At 42.2% G+C, this 19,046-nt stretch overlaps 1 protein-coding gene across 1 annotated transcript in view; it reads left to right on the top strand.

The window, feature by feature from the left end:
* Window positions 1-1,155: 1,155 nt before the first annotated feature.
* FANCC (FA complementation group C) overlaps window positions 1,156-19,046 on the top strand; it is a 307,766-nt gene continuing 289,875 nt past the window's right edge. Inside the window, exon 1 of the mRNA XM_089662131.1 lies at window positions 1,156-1,328. The gene's annotated coding sequence lies outside the window, so the exon portion shown is untranslated. The remainder of the gene's footprint in view (window positions 1,329-19,046) is intronic.

Raw genomic sequence — 19,046 nt, 5'->3', positions numbered from 1 at the left:
GTACCCGAGGTACAGTTTAAATATTAAGGACATGTTGCCTGGTATGGTTCATACAGAGGGGTCTGATTTTCCTTGCCATGCCTGGATACACAAATGGGTTTTTGGGAGGACCCCACTTTTTTTTGACCTGGGATCCCCTTCAAAATCCATTTTAGATCCCTATTGCTTTTTGCATGGTGCCGTCACCCCTTCTGAACCATACAAGGTCACATACCCTTAGGAAACACTAAGAAACCCACATCCTTGATAATGGTCTTATATGGATTTTGAGAAAATTTCCAAGCTTTTTTTTAATTTAAGGCACAGTACACTTTTTGTAAATAATGTGTAATGATAGTGTAAAAATAGTGTGAGCCCCCTTAAAATCTATACCAGACCCTTATTCGCGGGATTCTTTTCTAGAGCCATTTGACAGGTGGCTCAGAGGCGATATGACTCCTCCTCACCACCTGTGTCGATCATCAAATGGCCAGAGCACCATTATGCAGCTACATGTAATGCAGGTGGCACAGTCCCCTACACTTGAATGAGTCGCATTAGACAGCAGTACCGCTTAGCAAACAGGACAAGTTTTAAAATGAAATTAAATGAAATTGTGCTGCATGTGAAAATTGCTAGGGCCCTTAGCTTGGCAGTCAGTGGAGAAATGCCCCCTCACCTTGGTGGTTAGTGGAGAAATACCTCTTACTTTGGCATTCACTAAAGAAATGCCCCATTTCTTTGGCAATCTATTAAGAAATACCCCTTTCATGGGCATATTTGCCACGAGGCAAACAAGGCACTTGCCTAGGGTGGCACTTTTCAGGGGGGCGGCCCCGCTCCTCGGCAAGTGATGTCACTACAGCAGAGGAATCCAGTGAGGAGTAGGAGTATCAGGCCTCCCCTGGACACTGCCGTCCTCCGGGATCATCTCTCAGTCCTGGCTTCTCACCGCCATCCACTGCAGAGAGCTCCGGGAGCTCTGACCCTCAGAGCAGCCTACAGTCTGGCCGGGCGCACTGAATACTGGGAGTTGTAGTCTTTCCCCCGCCTCCGACCTGCCGCTTCCACAGGAGCAAACTACAATCCTGGCAGGGTGTGCAGGGGAAGGACTACAACTCCCAGCATCCAGTGCGCCCGGCCAGGCTGTAGGCTGTTCTGAGGGTCGGAGCTCTCCGTAGTGGATGGCAGTGAGGAGCCAGGGCTGAGTGATGATCCCGGAGGAAGGCAGTGTCCAGTGGAGGCGGGGATCTCTGTCACAGAGAGGGAAGGAAAATGCGGCTGTGAAGAGGATACATACCGGCAATACATGGCTCCCCCCCTCGGTGTCCGCCCCTCCACCAGGCCTGGTGAGTGATCTTCATCCTGCTACTCTGTATACCATGAATACTATTGTGGGGGGTGGGGGCGGAGAGCTGACAGAGACTGACCAGAGAGAGACTGCCAGGTGACTGACTCATACCACTAATTGACACCTTCACGCCATTCATACCACTAACTGACACCTTCACGCCGTTCATACCACTAACTGGCACCTTCACGCCGCTCATACCACTAACTGACACGTTCACGCTATTCATACCACTAACTGACACCTTCACGCCGCTCATACCACTAACTGCCACCTTCACGCCACTCATACCACTAACTGGCACCTTCACGCCGCTCATACCACTAACTGACACCTTCACGCTATTCATACCACTAACTGACACCTTCACGCCGCTCATACCACTAACTGGCACCTTCACGCCACTCATACCACTAACTGACACCTTCTTGCTGCTCATACCACTAAATGACACCTGCTAGTCACTCATACCACTAACGACACCTTCTAGCCGCTCATACCACTAACGACACCTTCTAGCCGCTCATACCACTAACGACACCTTCTAGCCGCTCATACAACTAACTGACACCTTCTCTCCGCTCATACCACTAAATGACACCTTCTAGCCGTTCATACCACTAACTGACACCTTCTCGCCACTCATACCACTAATGACACCTTCTCGCCACTCATACCACTAATGACACCTTCTCGCCACTCATACCACTAATGACACCTTCTCAGCGCTCATACCACTAACTGACACCTTCTCGCCACTTATGCCACTAATGATACCTCCTCGCAGCTCATACCACTAATGACACCTTCTCGCCGCTCATACCACCAACAACACCTTCACAGAAAGATGTGGCCGACCACTAAGTTCCACCCAGCAAACGTTGGTGCACTAGAGACAGTGGGGGTGCACTGGGGGGGGGGTCAATTTTTGTGCTGCCTAGGGCAGCACAAAACATAAATGCACCATTGACCCCTTTACCTTTGTGGCCAGAGGTAATATAGCACCCTGCCATTAAAATTTGAGTTGCAGTGAAACACTAACCTGTGTTGCCAGAAATGTTACATGTAAATTTTCTGGTACGTTTTGGGGTGCCAGGCAGCCCATTCAAATAAATCGGCTGCCTAAATGCAACACAGGTTATGCGCCAATAAAATGCATGTTAATGCATGCAGGTTAATGCACTGCACCACAGAGCAAAGGTATGAATGGGCCCTTTGGACAAAGTAAACTTAGCTATCCTTTCTAGCTCTCATTATCAAAACTATTGAACCTGCACCCACATAACTGGTCTGTGAGTACATAAAATCAAATTGTGTTCCTGTTTAATTTAGTAGTATACGGTGCAGGAATTGTGCATTGGGATATGTTCAACAAGGTTTATGCCCAAAAAGTAGGTAGCGTACCTCCTTATTTGGGCTCGATAACTAGGCATGGGCACTCCAAGTGAACAAAGGGTCCAAAAGATCCCTTTCAATATTAAACCCAGAAGCAAACATTTATTATATTGCAGCTTACCATTTCTTAGATGTGATGGCTGCATTTGTTTTATTTTTTTTAGGTTTTCTTTCATTTATTTTCACCCGGTGATCTGGCCAGTAAGTCTGTTGTTTTCAAATTGTCCTGCAGATGTAGCAGTTGGAAGATTGAGACAAACCATTTAACATGGACAGGGGTGCTTACAATGATCAACTTTCATTAATTTATGTAAAACCATGATCCCAAAAAGAGCAAAGCTGTTTGTTGTAACTGCTTATAAAGCATTAGTAGTGTACTTATATCTGCTAGTACATATACCATTCCCCTCCTGCCAGACAATGATGCTGTCCCAGAGGCGTAGCTGGGGGGGGCAGGGGGGTACATATGTACCCGGGCACCAAGGTACAGGGGCGCCAAAATGAGGTCACAAGATCACTGCAGAGGCTGCAGCAGACGTGTCATCTGATACGTTTGCCATCCACAGTGAGTTATGAGAGGAGAGAGGAGTCGGCTGGGAGAGGAGCGGAGAGGAGGGCAGTGAGCCGGGCATGTGCCGGAGGGGACGAGGGTCGAGCCGAGCCAGGTGAGTAGTGCCATGGATGAAAGGGGGGGGGCAATGTGATCGGGATGGGGGGGTGTCTACAGGGACCATATGAAGCAGGGGGGGGGGTGTCATGAGGTGGCCGTTCGTCCCCGTGCGCAAAATAACCTAGCTACGCCTCTGTGCTGTCCACAGGTGTCCTCTGTGCTCCTTTATCCAGAGTGATATCTATATAATACAGGAGATGTGGAACTGGCTATATCATCAAGTGAAAACAGAGGGAGAAAGCCTAAAAAAGAAAACTAATGCAGCCACCACATCTAATGATTGATAAGCTGCAAAATATTACAATTTGGGTTTTTTGGGGGGTTTAGTACCGCTTTTACAATTAGGTATGTGCTAATCTTGATGTGCACTCCTCTGACTTTGTGGCAGAACCATTTTGTTGAGATTTGATAATCAAAAAGTAATGTTATACAAACTGTGTAACTGTATAATTGTGCAGGGGGTTTGACATTTGATTACGCTACTCAGTCAAGGGGTGCTTGTAACATACACTGGGGAATTCATAAAAGGTGTGCTGTCAATGTAGAATTCTGTCAAGACGCAGCACTGAAAGTGACGGTGCTTGTGCTGGATTCATGTACCTGTCAGAGGTAGGTACATGAATCTGTTAATGCTGTCACTGGGAAAGGAGTGTCCACCCTAAACACTCCTTCCTCATTGCACTCCCTCCCTTCCTGGCCAGTGTGCCTGCCACAAGCCCATGGCTGAGAGTGTTAAAAAGGAGCCTGTTAGGGAACTTTGAGACCAGTTCCCCATCAGGTTCACCTTGCTGTGACTGACCATGGCAGGGGGTGGATCCAATGCCACTATTAGGTCACATAGCAGCTTTGGAATCTGCCCACTGCCATCCACTGTCAGTCATGGGTAAGGTGGACCTGATGGTCTCCCCACAGTTTAAGATTTTCTTTTACTTTCACATTTGAGGTTTGCTGTTTAATAAACAGGACAAACAGAGGCTGAATCATAAAAATGTTTTTTACCTTTAAATATTTTTTTTTTTATAAACAAGGGCCAAAATAATGGCATTATACATGTACAATATGTGCTACTTGTCAGGTTAACTACAATCTTGGCTGGGTCCACCTGATTGTTAATTAGACAAGCAGTTCCTTTAGCTTCCCTTTATCATTCTGACACCAGTCTGGAGGTCATACAATCAGCGAGGTTAACCCTTCTCATCCCATTTCTGTGTGGATCATACAAAGGCATGGCTTTGTCTGCACATTAACATTCTCTGGGCCTAGATTAGCTTTCAGGAGATTGGCACCTAAAGGAAGAGCAGATAAACACATGCCAAGTGTAATGGTAATATTTTGTCAGTATCTGCCAGTTGGCAAAGAGCATAGTAAAATGAGCTCTATCTGGATGTGAGCAAAATACAAAACCATTATTCAGTACAAAGATTCATGAGCATGGCTGACATTAAATAAACACCACAGGTTACTGTACAATTCTACTTTTTTTATTTATTTATGTTTAACAAAGTGAAGCTTGTCATAGGCATTAACTAACATTTGGACATGCATGCTCAAAGTCTTTTGGACCATTAGGCCCCATAGCTTACCTAAACCTGTAGCTCACCCAAGGTGCTGGCTGATCTCAAGCATACAGAAGTGATCAGGCAAGGTAACCTACCAGATTGCTTTGTCATCCAAAGAACTGTTGTTTGGAACTTTGTTTTGCTACCCTATAGATACTAGGTGATTGCCCATTTTGGAAACTCTCATCCCCTGTTTATGGGCACTGCTAGCGTTGTGATGCAGTAAGTGGGAAATACACCATAAAATTATGTAACACCATAAAACTATGTAACAAAGTATTACCTTAACTAAACCCATGAAGAAGCACTCTAAGGGATTGTTTGCATTTGTGGTTGGGGTATTTGGACAGCCTCAACCACTCCTCCCTTAACCGGAAGGCTGCGATGCTTTGCAGTTGTGGCAGGAATTATACCGCTTGTCACACTCGGCTGGCACTACGGACCGCCGAACACGAATGGAACTCTGGTGGAACCGCCCCACAACCTTGCACAGAGCATGCAGTTGCAAAACAATAGTCCGGAATAGTGAGTTAACTGCTTGCCGACCAGCCACTGTATTAAAACAGCCACAGGGCGGCACCCCTGAGCAAAATCACGTTTTAAAACGTAATTTTGCAAAACAGGTAGGGGGCTTGCGCCTGCCCTACTCACGCCACCGATCACGGCCGCGGGTGTCAATCACCAGGTCCTGGCCGGTCATTACTCACCGGGTCCTGGCGATTGCCGGCAAACAGTGACACAGAGCACAGCTGCATTGTTTTCAGTGCAGCTCTGCTCCCTGTCAGTTCCCAACACACTGATCCTGAGAGCAGAGTTTAGCTCTCAGGATCAGTGTGTTCCTGTGAAGTACACACCCCCCGCCCACTAGTAAAACACTCCCCTCACACAGTTAACCCTTTGATTGAATAAAAATGTTAACCCCTTCCTCCCCAGTGCCATTAGTATAGTGTCAGTGTTTTTTTTTCACTGATCACTGCATTGGTGTCACTGGGGATGTCAGTGACCCCAAGTCAGTTCCCCCCCAGTGTCAAAATGCCCGCCGCAGTCCTGCAGTCCCGCCATAAGTCGCTGATCACTGTCATAAATCGATAATCACTGCAATAAATCGCTGATCGCCGCATTATTATAAAAAAAAAATACTAGTATCTTTCCTGCCATTTGTAGATGCTATAACTTTCACGTAAACTAATTAATTTACACGTATTGGGATTTTTTTTAGCAATGACATGTCGCAGAATACATTTTGGCCGAAAGTTATGACAAAATTTGATTTTAACATTTTTTTACTGGACATGTTTTATAGCAAAAAGTCCAAAATAATGTTTTTTTTTCTCAAAATTGTCAGCCTTTTTTTTTATAACGCAAAAAATATAAACGCACAGGCGATCAAATACCACTGAAAGAAAGCTCAATTCGTGGGAAAAAAGGACGTAAATTTAATTTGAGTGCAGTGTTGCATGACCGCACAATTGTCAGTTAAAGTAACACAATGCCGTAACACAAGCCGCTTCTGTAACGGCTTCCTGACCGCCCTATAGCAGAAATACTGCTACAGGGCGGCACAGGTGCACAAAATCACATATATATATATATATATATATATACATGATTTGTGCTCCCGTGGTTTTCACGCCGCTCCCAGATGGCGTCAGATTGCCCGTCAGTACACCAGTCATCACATTTGACCCCTTGACTGCCAGGAACACGCTCATACACAATAAAACCTCCATTGCTAGTATAGTGTCTGAACAGATCAATATCTTTGATCAGATCAGCACTATACCAGCGTTCACATTAGTATAGCGTCCCCAAAAATGCAGCGTTAGCGGGATCAGCCCCTGCACCTGCTAGCACCTGCATTTAGCCTCTATGCTTACCCCCCCTTCTCCCCCAGCATGTGCAGTGTCAGTAGGTCACTGTCACTTGATACATAGCACACAAAACCGCAGTGTTGGCAGAATCAGGCCTGATCTCTGTTAGCACTTGTCAGTAAATTTTGAGGACTCTCATATGCAGCAGAGTGCCGTGCTACCTTTTAGTGAACTGGCGAGCACCAGCGCTCTAGTACATCCTGGTCTTTCACATATCTCTTAGATTGTAAGCTCCCAGGATCAGGGCCCTCCTAACCCTCTTGTATTGAACTGTATTGTTGCTGTATTGTCTCCCGTTACATTGTAAAGCGCTGAGCAAACTGTTGGCGCCATATAAATCCTGTATAATAATAATACCAGCACTGCAATATGACTTGGTGACGTGGCGAGTCCCATAAGTCCAGTACAAGCAGGTGCGGTGGTGAGCACAAGTATTGTCCCGCAGCCACCAAGAATTTGCACACAGGCCCATAGAGCTCCTAGTATCCTTCCGGATGTGCAAATCCTGATTGACAGCCCACAAATTCTGCAGCACCCATACTTCCCCCATTCACTGCCCAACCCGGAATTCAGGTGGAAATAGCAAATTTAACTACTCCCCTTGATTTTTGGAGCTGTTTTTCATGGAATATCTGTATGCGTTGATTGTGGATCAAAGCAATTTATATGCACAACAATTTATCGCCTCCAACCCAAATTCAAACCTTGCAAGACCAGTCACATGGAAACTCATTACGGTTTCTGAATTTACATTTTTTTTGGGCCTAACCCTCAACATGAGCATTACTAAAAAAAATGAATTGCGGTTGTATTGGTCCACAGACCCGATTCATCATATGCTGTGTTTTCTGATGCCATGGCCAGGCATAGATATGAGAGTATAATGTTTTATGCATTTCAACGACAATACACTCTGTCATCCTCAGGATAACCCTGAATTTGATTACCTCCACAAAATTCAGCCCCTCGCAAATCACCTTAACTAAAAATTTGCAGACCTCCTCTGTAAATCTAAAATGGTAGCTTTTAAAGGCTTTTAAAGCGTTGCCTATGGAAAATAAAAATGTATGCAGTTTGTCGCCATTGCACGGGGCATGCGCAGTTTTAAAGCATGTCATGTTTGGTATCTATTTACTCGGCATACCATCATCTTTTATATTTTACCAAATAATTGGCCAATATATTGTGTTTTTGTGCATTAAAAGTAAAAAAAGTGTTTGTTTTTTTTAATTTGCATTTGAAAAATCGCTGTGCAAGTACTATGTGCCATACAAAATTGTAGTACCCACCATTTTATTCACTAGGGTGTCTGCTTTAAGAAATTATATAATGTTTGGGGGTTTAAATTAATTTCCTAGCAAAAAATACTGATTATTTTTCATGTGAAAAGTGTCAGAAAAGGCTTGATTTTCAGGTGGTTAGAAGAGTGAGTGATGTGTGGCATAAACTTCTAATGCTGGGCATAAAATTCCCCCACCCCCCAAAACGACCCCTTTTTGGAAAGTAGACACCCCAAGCTATTTGCTGAGAGGCATGTTGAATCAATAGAAGAATTTATTTTTTCCCCACAAGTTTTTGGAAAATGACAAAAAAAATTTTTTTCTTTTTTACACACAATTGTCACTTAAATGATTTATTGCTCACACATGCCATGGGTATATGTGGAATTACTCCCCAAAATACATTCTGCTACTTCTTCCGAGTATGGGGGTACCACATGTGAGAGAAGTTTTGGCAGTCTAGCCAAGTACAGGACCCCACAATCCAATAAGCACCTTCAGGCTTTTAAAGGGCTTTATTTCCTCATTACACTTCCTGACTTCCTATCACAGTTTCGGAGGCCCTGAAATGTCAGGATAGCACCTAACCCCTCCCAAATGACCCCTTTTTGGAAAGTAGATACCTCAAGGAATTTGCTAAGAAGCATGGTAAGTATTTTGCAGATCTCATTTGTTGCCACAAGTTTTTGTAAAATGAAGAAAAAAAAAACAAAAACATATATTTTCTATTCTTTTTTTATATTTCAAAACCTTTTGAGAAAAAATTAGATCTGCAAAATACTCACCATGCCTCTTTTTAAATTCCTTGGGGTGTCTATTTTCCAGAAAGGGGTCATAGGTAGTGAGGAAGTGTAATGAGGAAGTTACGCACCTTCAGGCTTTCAAAGTGGTCATTGGATTTCAGGCTCCTGTATGTGGCTAGGCTCCAAAAAAGTCTCACACTTGTGGTATCCCCATACTCGGTAGAAGTAGCAGAATGTATTTTGGGGTGTAATTCCACATATCCCCTTGGCTTGTACGAGAAATAAATAATTTAAATGACAGCTTTGTGTACCAAAAAATGTTTTTGTCATATTCCAGAAACTTGTGGAAAAAAAATAAATCTTCCATGGACTCAATATGCCTCTCAGCAGATAGCTTAGGGTGTCTACTTTCCAAAAAGGGGTCATTTGAGGGTGTTTGTACTATCCTGGTATTTTAGCACCTCAAGAAATGTGATGAGCAGTCAGAAAGTAAAAGCTGTGTAAATTCCATTATCTATACTATAGTTTGTAGATGCTATAACGTTCACAAAAAGCAAAAAATATACACTTACTGGGATTTTTTTAACCATAAACATGTATCAGAATACATTTTGGCCTAAATTTATGACGAAATTTTAGTTCTTTTGGATATTTTTTATGACCGAAATGAGAAAATATTGTTTTTTTCAAAAAAATGTTTTTTCTTCAAAAATGTTTTTGTTTATAACGCCAAAAATAAAAAGTGCCCAGGTGATCAAATACCACCAAAAGAAAGCTCTATTTGTGTGAAAAAAGGACATAAATTTCATTTATGTATCGTATTGCATGACCGCGCAATTGTACGTTAAATTAGCGCAGCGCTGTATAGCAACAAAATGGTGTAAATTGCAGTATCTATACCATAGTTTGTAGACGCTATAACTTTCACACAAAGCAATCAATATACACTTATTGGAATTTTTTTTACCAAAAACATGTAGCAGAATACATTTTGGCCTAAATTTATAACTAACTTTGAGTTTACTATATATATTTTTTATAGCTGAAAGTAAAAAATATTGTTTTTCTTCAAAATTTTTGGTCTTTTTTTGTTTATAGCGTGAAAAATAAAAAGTGCACAGGTGATCAAATACTACCAGAAGAAAGCTCTATTAGTGTGAAAAAAAGGACGTAAATTTAGTTTGGGTACAGCATTGCATGACCGTGCAATTATCAGTTGAATTAGTGCAGCGCCGAGTAGCAAAAAGAGGCCTGGTCATCAAGGGGGGTAAATCCTCAGGAGTGCAAGTGGTTAAAACAGGCGTTGCTCACCCCCGAAGGAGCCGCTGGGACTAACGGGCACTTCTGTCCTTACTTCAGTGATGAACCATATATATATATATATATATATATATATATATATATAGGATCCACAGCACACCAGTGCACCTTGTGGGAAGTTTTATAACAGGTTTAATAAGACAGGTAAAACTCTGCAAATAGACTGCAAATTAACTTGGAAAATAGCAGTTACATGCACTGAATACACAAACCTTCTAGAACGGGCACAATAACATCAATAAACACAATATTCATGTATATACTTATATATATATACCGGTATAGCTATAGATCAGTATTAACCCCCTGCAACTACAGCAGCAATATGTCCCCAGCTAAACTGACATCTCTTTAGGCTCAGTCCCAATTCACTTGTATACTGTGGGATTGTGATGAATGGGGCTCTGTCTCTCTGACTAGTGTTCCCTGTTGTCAATTGTCGGTGCTGCACAATCTCTGATGTACCTCACCTGGGATGGTCACACGCCTCCTCTGCAATTTCCAACACTCTGACCTCTCTCTTTGCGGTGGGAGATATTGTTCCTGTTGGTAACTGCCGTTGCTGGTGACTGGTACCAATGATCACAGTTGCTGCTGACTTCAAGTGCTGTATATAACCGTTGTCCATAGCAACCTCTGCTGTTCAATGTCAGTGTACTTCAACAGTAGAGACTGCAGACTAGCTCCCACATGTCCTCTCCAAAGGCACACATGACTCTCCTCCCCCCCCCCCACCTCCTTGCAAAATGTCCTGGTCTTGTAGTCCTGTGCAGTATAAAGTTACATTGTCTGCCTCTGTGATGAAACTGCAACTCCCACAAACACTCCAGCACTGCTGAGAGCTGAGCCAATCAAACCCTTTCTGACAACATGCAATCTTAAAAGGGAAACAGTTCTTTAAAAGGGAAACAGCAATGGCCCCGCTACATGTGATTTATTAACAATCAGTGATCTGTTAGGACAGAATCAGAAAGATTTGAACTGTCATGAAATTCTTAATTAAAAATGGCAGCTTACATTCCCCACCAGTCAGTAGTGCAGGCTTAGATTAAAATCTTTTGCCATATAGATGTCAGAAAGATTATTTTGGCAAAATACTGTAATTGCTGTATTGTGTTGATTTTAGGAAAACATCACTTTTATTCCCATAATCCCTCTCCAACGTTTTTCAAATTCACTTATTTCTGATTATTTGCATAAGTTCTTTTCTTTTTGTATATGGTATGTCACAGGCCATTTGGGTTTTTCTTTTTTTGAAAAAGTTCAAATGATATGCCAAAAATGCAATTCTTAGGTACAGGCCATGGATAAGGGAATACCACCAGTCCTCCTGTACAGGGCCCAGGACAGCAGGGGGGCCCAAGTAGCTGGGTGAATCAAGTGTGGGCAGGGAAGGTGATCATCATGGCAGGGGGGCAATTACTGGAACTGATTCCCTGTATGGCTCTCTCTGCAGCAGCTGAAAGCCAGTGGGAGGGAGAGAAGAAGCCAACGTACAGCTGCTGCTGCTGCTGCTGGCTTCTTCTCTCCCTCCCGCTGGATTTCAGCTGCTGCAGAGAGAGCCATACAGGGAATCAGTTCCAGTAATTGGCGGTGCACCTCTCACCCTCCCTCCCTGTGCACTACACATTTCCCCTTGCTGCCCAGGCCCCCCTGTGTGGCCCCACCCCCGCAGTGCTGCTTACTTCTTACCACCAGCAGCTGAAAACACACAATAGGACCCTTCAGGATGGAGAGTAGGGGAAGGGTCAAGTAAATATGTCATATTTACCAGCCTCTTCCTTTCTTGAATGAACACAATGTGTGATTGGTAGCAATGACTTACTGTGTTCATTCATAACTGAAGCATAGTAAACTATTTTTTTGGGGGAGGAGTCTGTCAGGTTGGCTGTGTGGGGACCTATGGTTTCTAACAGCAGCCCTGCTTAAGTAACTGTTAAGAGTGTACAGTACAGACACTGACAGTTAAAAGACAAATCGTGCTGTACTGCCTAATAGCAATAGGAAGAATTTTCACATTTTTTAAGATAGAATGAAAAACTTTGAGTAGCAAGACTGTGGTTTAAATGAAAAAAAAAAACAAAGAAAAACAAGAATAAACTGGATTTGAGTTTCCTACTTGCAGGAAGAAACACATAAGTATTTTTTGGGGAGTAGAAATGGGACAAAACCAAGGCAGTTTGCTTACGTCCTATGATGTGTGCTGAAAAAGAATAGATGCTCTATTTTTGCGTACTGTATTGCGACGCCTTGCAGTGCATAGAATTGCATAGATGTTGAAAAAGAGGAGGAAAAAAAAGTGATCATTACAATGTGCTATACCTATAACAAAGATTGTTTTCACATTGCTCAACAGCACATACAAGTTATGCACACAGTAGTGCACACTGTATGGTGTGGAAGAACACTTAGGATTGATTCACTCCTATGCAGTTTGCTTTTCGTCCGTTTCTGCAGTAATTTGTGCAGTGTGTTTTGCGTTTTTTCATGCGTGGTTTTTGATGCGTTTTTTTTAATGCTTTTTTTGGCCAATTTGTTGCTGGACAGATTAAAAAAATGCAAAACACAACAAAAACATGCAAGAAACGGACTACAAGCTTTTCTACAGCATCTCCATTGAAGTCTATTCAACGAAAAACACCCTGTTTTGCATTTTAAAATCTCACTGAACCTTTACAAAAATGCAGCAGATGAAAAAGCACAGATGTGAATGTGTCCCATAGGAAACCATGGAAAATGGACAGTAGTGCGTTTCTGCAAAAAGCATCAAAATGCATAGGTGTGAACCAAGCCTTAAGGTGATATATGTGAATAAATGAAACCAAATTGACATGGTGTATTCATTTCACAAGTGAATCAATGAAAATGCAGATTTGTCATATGGAGAAAGTAAGTTCACCCCCCCATACTACATTTACCACTACACAAAATTAAAATCAGCTGTTCCAAATTAGGTGCCGCTGATTAGAACCTTCTAAGGAAGCATGCAGGTGTCAACTGTCTTATTGAAACCTCAGCTATCTAGGGTATGATGTTCTCTTTGCTATTGACATGTGTGGTGTCATCTTACCAAGATCCAAAGAGCTCTCTATGACCTTCAGAAAGAAAGTCGTGGGTGCCTATGAGTCTAGCAAGGGATTTAATAAAATCACCAAATTATTTGAAATCAATCAATCCACTGCAGGGGCCCAAATCTACAAATGGCAAAGATTTTAAAGCGATTCTAAAGGTTAATTTTTTTTTATTGTTGGAAAATAACAAACCTATCTATACTTACGAACTGTGTGCAGTGGTTTTTCTCCTCTTCTTGAGTCCACCGCAGGCTCTCCTGGCCCCTCCCTCCTGCAGCTTGCTATGGGGACACCCGCTGCTCTGTGTGTCCATATACACACGGAGCAGCGGCTTGACCCCAGTCCTCTCTCTCCTCATTGGCTGATTGGCTGTGATTGACAGCAGCAGGAACCAATGGCTCCCACTTGCTGTCTCAGCCAATGAAGAAGTAGAGACCTGGGACAGCCGAGGCTGTCATGCACATCGCTAGATCGTGATAAGGCTCAGGTAAGTATTCAGAGGGCTGGGGGCACTGCTGCACACAGAAGGTTTTTTACCTTCCCTTCATGCATAGAATGCATGAAGGTTAAAAACCTTGAGCCTTTACAGCCACTTTAACTCTTTCCTAATTTGTCCAGGACTGGCTAGTCCAGCCCAAGAGCCCCAAATTTAAAGTATAAGTTCACCTATTGGAACATGTTGCATGCCCCACCTGTTTTTAGGGTGGAACATGTAACATGTTCCCACTGCTGCAGCCACCACTTGCTGCTCTCTATCACTGTAACAGAAGTACGGGGAGAAGTTCCCTGTACTAACTGTCATTTTCTGAAAACAGTGCAGCCGTGCGGGGCTGTTCCCAAATACCCAGGTCATTCATTCAAAGAGTTCTGTGAACGAATGAACTACAAGTATTGACATCCTTTGCAGCTGTCGGCTTGTAGTTCTTAATGAATTACCATGGTGCTGTGGAGCACCGTGGTAGTTTTTGTAGCTCCTGACTTTTAATGAACACAAAAACGTCTGGAACTCCGCTTTAAAGTGCATGCATCCACAATCAGAAAGAGATTGCACCACTTTAATGTTCATGGAAAGTGTGCCATGAAAAAGCCTTTGTTGTCCAGAAAGAAAAGCCTGGCTGCCCTATAGATCCCTCCACAGTTTCTTTCCACACTAGCCATCATGTTGTCATTGTTGCAGCAAAACAGAGGACGGGAGGCATGGCAGGTTTGGACAGTGGGCAGGAGCTACCCAAGTTCACTTTTTACATTTACAAGTGGGTGATTGGTTGCTAGGATGCAGAGAAGTCCTAGCAACCAATCACCAGCTTCTTAAAAATAAACGTTGGTCAGATCCTGCTCTCAATCCAGACCTGCCTTGTATAAAGTAGGACTGTAATGGAGGCTGAAAATGTTGCCATGAAAGGGAAAGGGGAGCTATGATGTGAAGGGGGGGTTGGGGACACTGCTATGAATGGGGGTAATGTGAAGGGGGCCTGAGGACATTGCTATTTCAAGGGGGATGATGACATTGCTATTTCAAGGGGGATGAGAACACTGCTGTGAAAGGATGGAGTTGATATGAGGAGGGCTCAGGACATTGCTGTGAAATGGAGAGGTTGATATGCAGGGGGGCTCAGGACACTTCTATGAATGGGGGGGGGTGATTTGAAGAGGGCTGTGGACACTACTGTAAAGGGTGGTATGATGTAAAAGGGGGCTGGGGTCACAGCTTTGAAGAACTAGTCTCTCAGTTCTCCACCAGACTTCACCCACCCTAAAGGCATTGCAGCCATGAGGATTCATTTCCTATCAGTTTTGTCTCCCTTATGACTGGTCATTTCCTAAATATAGGCATTGCCAATAATTAAGTATGGACATCACCAGTATCCATGGCCACTTTTTTTATGTTCAACTTTGGGCTGGGGAATCCAGGGTGACTGCTGAATGGGGGAGCCCTGTGTGGGAAGCTGTATCTTACATGTCAGATTTCCAGCACAAAAAGTCCCACTCTGAGTACTAGCATACTTCTATACACCAACTCAGAGCTGATCTTAATTACTGCCATTTATTTACTCTGCAAACTGGTGGTAATTCTTTAAGAACCTGCCACTGCCATACGTAGTTTTTACTTGAATTTTTTGCATGAGTCAATACTTGTACAGAAACTGGTGCACATGCTTGCCTGAATTATGCACAGGTTGTTCTAATGGGATTTACCGCCAGAAAACTGTTGTACATGCTTTATTAAATTTCCCACAATGTATGCAGCAGCTATATTTGTTTTCTTTTGTTTTGCAGATAATTTTTACCGCATAAAGAGCAAGCTAACTGGGCTAACTGTTGACACTTGAATGATGCATTACACCAGCAGATGTGTCAGCAACCTATAGAAATGTAACCATTAGCTGGCTGGTTTGACAAACCTTATAAACAAAATGAGTGAGAAGTGATGGGGTCTTTCAAGTGCCATTGCTGTGAAATAGCCGCACACGTTGACTTGGGAAATGAAGAGCCCAGAGAAACAAATAAAGTAGAAGAGAAATTAATAAAGCAGTAAAAAAAGATCTACAGGATCTTCCACAATCACAGTTAGCCCGGGTTCACACTGATGCGGTGCGGAATTGGTGCACGTTTTCTGTGCGAATTCCACACAGCATCACAATCGCACCCCGTTTATGCGAACCGCTGCGGTTGTGTATGTTACTTTAACAACACCCCAAAATTAGTCCGCAAAACGCAGTGTAATGTGCAGAATCAGATCGCATAAGTGTGAATACCCATGTGATCTGATTCTAGTGCGGACCAAAAATAGGGTCCTGCACATTTTTGGTGTGGATGCAGTGCGATTTGAGTCACACAAAATGTATGGCTTCAATTGCACTGCACACAATTCGCATGTGATTTGCATAGGAATGCGGTGTGGTTCCTGTGCGAATCACATGCGATGTACCGCACAGCACAAGTGTGAATCCAGCCTTAAAGGGAATTTCCATCTTCAGCTTGGGAGGTGGAAAGCCCCTGCACTCCATGAGCTGGAATAGCTGGCGATACTTGTGTGGGTCAGCCCATTTTAAACAGCTGATTGGCAAAGGTGCAAGCAGTGCAACCTCCACATTTGTAATATAGGTCTGCCTTATCCTTCTTTGTGTGTGTATATATATATATATAAAATATTTTCAGCTGTTTAAAAGCTGTAACGTATGTAAAAATAACACTTATTTCTAGCCTAATGAGTAAATACCCATACCTTTAAAGAAGTATTAAAATATAAACACTTTAGAGGTGATTGCGCTCCTTATACAGATCATATGTGCGAGGTTTAGACAGGAATGTGGAGAGGAAGTGAAGAAATAAACTCACTTCCTAACTGGGCGCAATCACACTCTGTAAAGGTGTTTGCTGATTTTTCCATATCATACCAATGAATGTTTGTGTGCTTTCAGGGTATAGCTTACACGTGTTTATTTTCACTGGTAGCTTTTTAACTTTTCTAACAAATGTTTATTTTTTACATTTATTATTTTTTCATTTTTTATGATTTGTTTTAACACCTTAATCGTAAAAGAAATAAAATCACAGACATCCATTCTTTTTCACTGATTTTTAAAAACAGTACAGAGACTGCCTAGAAATGGGCTTTTTCATTTAAAATAAATTAACTGATGTAATTGTTAGAGTAGACCAGAAAAGCTGAACCTATATATGAGGTGAACAAATGTGTGTTTTTATAGTACACTTCTTCCAAAACAAGGTATCCTCATTTGTAACAATTATTACTTTTTTTAACCACTTGATGTCTTTTTTGCTAGAAAATAATTTAGAACCCCCGAGACCGTATATATTTTCTTAAAGCAGAAACCCTGGAAAATAAGATGGGGCTGCTGCAATTTTTTATAGCCACGATATTGGCAGTTAATATCAACTGCAAATTTTCAGAAAAAAATACACTAAAATGCATTTTAGTGCACACAAACACAAAACAATACCCACTTTTTTGGTAAAATATAAAAGATGATGTTTCAAGTAAAAAGATCCTAAACATGTCAAGACTCAAAATTGCGTGCACCCAAGAAATTGTGTCAAACTACAGTACCTAAAATTTTCCTTAGGTGACACTTTCAAAGCCTTTACAAGTTATCAGTGTTGAGTTAATTGTAAATGATGACCAGAGAATTACTGCTCTGACTCTGACGTATATATTCATGCAAGATCTACGTCTCATTTGCGTTTGCAAATTGCATTTGCAGAATTGTAAAAAAAGTATTTTTAGTATCAAACTTGAGTGCACAAATGTTGCAGCATGTGTGTTCCAGATTCACCAGATTACAGAAAAATGGGATTGCTGTGAACTGATGTCTGAGCTGAAAACTGAACAATTGATTATGTACCATACAATACTATACTGGTTGCCATGAGTGCAAATAAACTTCCAATCAGTCAGATCACAACCTGTACTCAGTGTCAGCTGGTGGGAATTACCCAGCTATCTGCCTCCTGTTCAGACCTGCAATCTTAAGCCCCTTTCACATGAGCAATCTTTAAAAACAGACAGACGGACCCAATTGGACCCTCCATTCTGCTCTATGAGTAGTCGAATATAAATGGTCTTGTGTCCATTTAAATTGGCTACCTTCAATCTTATCTGGCAAAAATAAACAGAAGGGGATCTGTTCCTTTCCATCTGGCCGGATCGGATCAGAGGGCAGTCAGGTGTAAACGGACAGCTGGCCCATTTACATCCAATTGCCCATAGAGTAGAGAGGACTGTGTCAGTGTCTGCTCTGTATAACCAGAGTGGACATGGGCCTGTCATCCGGCCTCTGCTCTCAGCTCACAGGGGATCAGTGGACAGATTCCCTGCTGAGCAAAACAAGTGTTAGAATATATGTTCTATAAGAAAACTACCATTTTTTTAATCATGGTCAACAATCGCTGCAGCACACTTTGTGTAGGACACTTTTTTGCTCCCAGAAAACTGCCTCCCAGCTGAAATATTTCCAGTTCTCTTTTGTAAAGTTTCAGAGTTAAAGCAGTATTAAATCCAAAAGCAAAAATTTATTATTTTGTAGCTTACCATTTCATAGATGGTTAGACTTTCTTTCTTTTATCTTCACCTGGTGATTCAGCCAGTAAGTCTGTTGTTATTCAAAAGAACAAGCTCTCCTGCAGATGTAGTAGTTACAGGGATGAGACAAACCATTTAACACTGAAAGGGATGCTTACAATTATCAGCTTTTATTTATGTAAAATCCTTATCCCAAAAGGACCAAATCTCTTTGCTGTAACTGCTTATACATTATTAGATGGAGTTTGGCTTCAATTCATTTAGTGTATCTAAATCTGCTAGTACATCTAACACTCCTCTCCCCCCAGACTGACCATGCTGCTTTCAAAGATGTGCTCCTTCATCCAGAGTACACTCTAATACAAGAGTTGTTTTACTGGCAGGATCACAAGGTGAAAACAGCTATAAAACATGCATGTGCATTCTCCATTCACTACTATGAAGACTACATTTTGGTCTGACAGGTTACAGACTCTCCCAGCACTGAGACAAAGCTGTTACTGACAGTGTTAAGTCTTGTACTAATAATTGAAAGTTGGTAGAACTGGCTCTCAATCACATGATTACTGTAATAGCCTGTGATTGGCCCAATCTGCCCTGAAAAAAAGATATAATCAACATGGATTACACTAAATAGTTTTGATATGTACAGTTTTACTAACACATTAAAAAGTTTCAAAATTGGTTTGGGTGTTAAGGTTTGTTTTGACAGAAAACCCCTCCTCACCTCTGCTTTATAAAACAAAGAGGTGTATTTGTGTAG

Source organism: Staurois parvus, unplaced genomic scaffold (genome assembly GCF_062004578.1).
Source record: "Staurois parvus isolate SC_StPar_1 unplaced genomic scaffold, SC_StPar_1.0 ptg001432l, whole genome shotgun sequence".
Classification (NCBI taxonomy): Eukaryota; Metazoa; Chordata; class Amphibia; order Anura; family Ranidae; genus Staurois; species Staurois parvus.
This window is presented reverse-complemented; position numbering and strand designations above follow the sequence as displayed.